This window comes from Arachis hypogaea, chromosome 17 (assembly GCF_003086295.3).
Source record: "Arachis hypogaea cultivar Tifrunner chromosome 17, arahy.Tifrunner.gnm2.J5K5, whole genome shotgun sequence".
In the NCBI taxonomy this organism is placed as follows: Eukaryota; Viridiplantae; Streptophyta; class Magnoliopsida; order Fabales; family Fabaceae; genus Arachis; species Arachis hypogaea.
In genome coordinates this window covers 71,218,009-71,223,600 of record NC_092052.1, presented here as the reverse complement: position 1 = coordinate 71,223,600, position 5,592 = coordinate 71,218,009, and the positions used below count along the sequence as shown (strand labels likewise).

Sequence of the window (5,592 nt, the reverse complement as noted above, 5' to 3'; positions counted from 1 at the left end):
TGAGAGATTTTCAAGCAGCCTGTTCTACCGTCAGGCATTATGGTGCAGATGAAACTTCAATTTTACTGAAAGCTTTCCCGTTTTGTCTTGAGGGGAAGGCAAGAGAGTGGTACTACACTCAACCAGCAGCAACTTTATCCAACTGGGATACACTGAGAAGAGAATTCTTGGAAAAATTCTTTCCAGCCAAAGTTACTGATAAACTGAGGAAAGACATTTCCATGATTGTTCAGGATGAATCTGAGACTCTCTATGAATACTGGGAGCGCTTCAATAATCTTCTGGAAGCATGCCCCCACCATATGATTGACAAGATAGTATTACTCGGTTACGTCACACAAGGCATGAGGCCCCAAGATAAGACCACATTGGAAAGTGCTAGCAATGGGTCTATGAAAAAGTACAAGACCACTGACGAGGCATGGCAATTGATCAGTGACTTAGCTGAATCTACTCGAAATCACAGGCAGAAACAAGGCCGTTCAAAAGCCGTTGCAGAAGTATCCTCTAGTAGAGAGACTGCTGCTTTGACTCAGAGTATTTGTGAAATGACCAACTTGCTTAAGCATATGCAATTGAATCAACAACAAGTTCAGCAAGCTCAACCCTCTCCACCACAGCAAAACCAACAGTTACTCCCACAGAGAGTTTGCAAAATCTGTGCTGATTATAGCCACTATACTGATGAGTGTCCGCAGCTCCAGCAAGAAGACAACACCTAGCAGCCACTCATAACATCTATGACCGCCCCAACCAAGGGTACAATCAAGGTGGCAACTACAACCATGGATGGCAGGACAATTCTAACCAGAATTGGAGGGACAACAACAACAACTGAGGAGGCAGAGACAATCAGGGAAATCAGAGGTGGAATAATAACAACAATAGGCAGCAGAACCAGAATCAGCCTTACAGAGCACCTCACCTGAGACAGTCCCAAGGACCATAGAATACCCAACAGTAGACCTCTCAAATTACTTATCCTTCCTCATCTTCTAATGATGATTTACTACAATCCATTGATCCGAGACAACAGACCATGGAAAATAACATTAATGCCACTCTAAATGGTCTGAACGCTACTCTACAAGCTCTTGTCTCACAGATTGGATCAATGAATAACTCCAATAACCAACCTTTGAGCTCCAGTAGAATCCCCTCTCAACCATTACCCAATCCCAAGGGTGGCATTAATACCATCACCCTGAGGTCCGGAACCACACTTCAGGAGAGGAATTAGGAGGAGCCAACCCTACCAGAGCACGCCTCAGCTGAGGAGGTAGTGGAAATAGAAGATGCTGAAGAGGAAGAGGACATATAGGACATAGCTGAAAAAGAAGAAGTGCAACCACAAAAGGAAGCACCACAGGGCACAGATACTGCAGAAGACACCACTCTTATCCCATTTCTACAACTTGCAAGGAAGCCCAGAAAGCAGCTGGAACCTGATCCCAAAATGGTAGAGATATTCAAAAAGGTTGAGGTAACTGTTCCTCTTTTTTATGTTATTCAACAGGTACCTAAATATGCAAAGTTTCTAAAAGATTTATGTATACATAAAGACAAAATTAATGAATTAGAAACTATTTCTTTAGGTAGTTCCATATCTGCTTTAATGGGAGCTTTACCTGAAAAGTGTAGTAACCCAGGTCCTTCTATGGTTAATTGTATTATTGGTGGTGTGATAATTTCTAACTGCATGTGTGATTTAGGAGCATGTGTGAGTATAATGCCTTTGTCTATATATGATATTTTGAGGCTCCCTCCCTTAAAAAGGTCGGCAGCTCGTTTTGTGTTAGCAGATAAGAGCATTATTACAGTGGTTGGAGTTGCTGAAGATGTATTAGTGGGCATTAAGGGACTCACATTCCCCACTGATTTTTATATTCTGGAGATGCCCTAAAATGACTCAGAGAAGCCATCATCAATCCTACTTGGAAGACCATTCCTGAAGACATCTAAGTCCAAATTGAATGCTTTTTCAGGAACATACTCTTTTGAAATAGATGGCCGATTAGTAAGTTTCAATCTGAATGGAGTTATGAAGCACCCTTCAGAAGATCATTCTATCTTCCAGTGTGACATTATAGATGAAACCGTGGCTAAAGTTCCCTAGGAGGAGTTAGAAGAGAAGCACACAGGACAAGGTCCAAGTGTGGGGACATTGTCAGAAGACAATGACAGTGCTTTCCCATTGTTGCCAGCTCCAAACAACCCAGAGCTTGACCATGACCAGAAGTTAGAATTAAAACCCCTTCCTCCACACCTCAAATATTCTTACCTTGAGGACAAGCAACAGTGTCCAGTTATCATTGCAAGGGAACTCACTTCTCAACAAGAAGAGCAGTTACTTAGTGTGATGAGGAAGCACAAGAAGGCAATTGGGTGGAGTTTGGCAGATATAGTAGGCATCAACCCTCAAGTATGTGAGCATAGAATATTTTTAGAAGAGGGAGCAAGGCCCGTTCGTCAACCCCAGAGAAGACTGAACCCCACTATCTTAGAGGTTGTCAAAAGGAAGTGACCAGACTACTGGAGGCAGATCATCTATCCCATCTCAGACAGTGAATGGGTAAGCCCACTACAAGTAGTACCAAAGAAGTCTGGAGTCACTACAGTGAAGAATGAGCATGGAGAGCTCATAGCAACCAGAGCACAGAACGCTTGGAGGGTCTACATTGACTACAGACACCTCAACCAAGCAACCCATAAGGATCACTATCCTCTTCCATTCATTGATCAAATGCTGGATCGCCTGTCACGTAAATCACATTATTATTTTCTAGATGGTTACACAGGTTATTTCCAGATTCATATAGCTCCTGAGGATCAGGAAAAGACTACTTTTACATGCCCTTTTGGGACTTATGCTTACAAGAGAATGCCCTTTGGCTTGTGCAATGCACCGCTACCTTCCAAAGGTGCATGATGAGTCTTTTCTCTGATCTTATTGAGGACTGTATGGAAGTTTTTATGGATGATTTTAGTGTTTATGGCGATTCCTTTAGTCTTTGCTTAGATGGATTATCTAGAGTATTAGATAGATGTGTCAGTGTAAACCTTGTATTAAATTTTGAAACATGTCACTTTATGGTTAAACAAGGGATTGTACTAGGACATGTTGTGTCTAATACTGGCATTTCTGTAGATTCAACAAAGGTGGATGTTATTTCTAGTTTACTTTACCCCTCTTCTGTGAGGGAAGTCCGCTCGTTCCTTGGCCATGCAGGTTTTTACAGGAGATTCATTAAGGACTTCAGTAAGGTAGCACTTCCCTTATCCAGACTACTGCAGAAGGATATTGAGTTCGAGTTCAGTGAAGATTGAAAATAAGCATTTGTTAAGCTGAAAACTGCCCTGACTCAAGCTCCAATTGTGAGAGGACCAGACTGGAGCCAGCCATTCGAAATAATGTGCAACGCTTCTAACCATGCAGTAGGAGCAGCATTGGCTCAGCGTGAAGGTAAGGACCCTTTTGTTATCGCTTATGCGTCTAAAACTCTAGATGCAGCACAATCCAATTACACTACTACTGAGAAAGAGCTTCTTGCTATTGTTTTTGCTCTGGATAAATTCTGAGCCTATTTACTTGGTACGAAGGTAGTAGTGTACTCGGACCACGCAGCTCTAAAGTATCTATTAGCTAAAAAAAGGAGTCCAAACTAAGGCTTATACATTGGATACTGCTATTACAAGAATTTGATTTAGAAATTAAGGATAGGAGTGGTAACCAGAATTTAGTGGCAGACCACTTGAGTCGCCTTGAGCACATTTCAGATGACCCCACTCCTATAGCTGATAATTTCCCATTTGATAACCTGCAAGCAGTATCCGAGGTAGTCCCTTGGTATGCACCTGTAGCTAATTATCTAGTTAGCCACACTTTTCCTCCAAACTTTTCTAAGCATCAAAGAGGCAAGCTGAAAAGCGAGTCTAAATATTATATATGGGATGACCCATATTTATGGAGATGTGACGCTGACCAGGTAATCAGACGGTGTGTTCCTCAATCAGAATTCCAGTCCATCTTAGAGGCCTGTCACTCATCTCAGAGTGGAGGACATTTTGGCCCTCAAAGAACAGCTAGAAAAATCTTAGACTGTGGATTCTGGTGGCCTACACTTTTTAGAGACGCTGCTGAATTTTGTAGATCTTGTTTCTCATGCCAAAAATTTGGTAATATATCCAGGAAAGATGAGATGCCTCAACAAATTATGCTTTTCTGTGAAATTTTTGACGTTTGGGGCATTGACTTCATGGGTCCATTTCCAAATTCTAATGGTTATTTTTATATATTGTTAGCTGTAGATTATGTTTCCAAATGGGTGGAAGCAATTCCTACCCGCACTGATGATGCTAACACTGTTATTTCCTTTGTGAGAAACCACATTATTTGTCGCTTTGGATCACCACGAGCAATCGTGAGCGATCAAGGCACCCATTTTTGTAACAGGAGACTAACAGGATTAATGAAAAAGCATGGAATAAATCATAAAGTTGCAACAGCATACCATCCTCAGACTAATGGGCAAGCCGAGGTGTCAAACAGAGAGATAAAGTGTATCTTGCAGAAGATAGTCAAACCTCATTGAAGAGATTGGAGCACCAGGCTACAAGATGCACTTTGGGCATACAGAACCGCATACAAGACACCCATTGGGATGAGTCCTTTTCGCTTAGTCTATGGAAAAGCTTGTCATCTCCCTGTTGAAGTCGAGCACAAAGCCTTTTGGGCAGTAAAGGAGTGCAACATGGGAATTGAGGAAGCCGGAGCTGAAAGGAAATTGCAACTGCAAGAATTGGAAAGCCTTCGCCTAGAAGCTTATGAGAACTCCAGACTATACAAGGAGAAGATAAAGGCTGTACATGATCAGCACATTAAGAGAAAAGAGTTCCAACCTGGGGACTTACTCCTCCTTTACAAATCTCGACTGAGACTCATGCCAGGCAAGTTGAGATCAAGATGGGATGGTCCATACACAGTAGAGAAGGCCGAACAGTACGGAGTTTATCACCTAAGCCATCCTTCAAGCTCTGAACTTATCAAAGTTAATGGACATCATTTAAAGCTGTACCATGGAGAGAGGATGCAGAAAAACAAGGAGCTCGAGATCTTCTTCTTGGAAGATCCTCACATAGCCGAAGAGTGAGCTAATGGAGCGTCCAACTTACGGACGTTAAAGCAAAGTGCTAGGTGGGAGACAACCCACCATGGTATGATCGTTCTTTTCTTTATTTTTAGTTTTTTCTATTTAATAACTCTTCTCTTTATTAGTACATTTCGTGCATCTACATTTACATACTTTTATTTTTTTTTTAAAAAAAAAGGGGGGGTTACGCGACGCGACCGCATCATTGACGCGTCCGCGTCGCAAGGAGATGGGAGAAAATAAAAACAAACAGAGAGTCACGTAGGAGCGTGGCTGGAGGCGTGCCAATGGCACAAATTGCTCCACGCGACCGCGTCGCCGACGCGTCTGCGTCACATGGGAACATTGGCCTCCCATGCGACCGCGTGACCCACACGGCCGCGTGCCCTAGAATTCGACGTCAAAAGGGTGAACGACCGAAAGTTGTGCTAGAGTGGTGCTG

At 42.6% G+C, this 5,592-nt stretch overlaps 1 non-coding gene across 1 annotated transcript; it reads right to left on the bottom strand.

Moving 5' to 3' along the window:
* Nucleotides 1–200: 200 nt before the first annotated feature.
* Nucleotides 201–308, bottom strand: LOC112767830 (small nucleolar RNA R71). Its single transcript, XR_003185270.1, has one exon. It is a non-coding gene; the product is annotated as a small nucleolar RNA R71 (small nucleolar RNA).
* Between the last annotated feature and the right edge of the window lie 5,284 nt (nucleotides 309–5,592).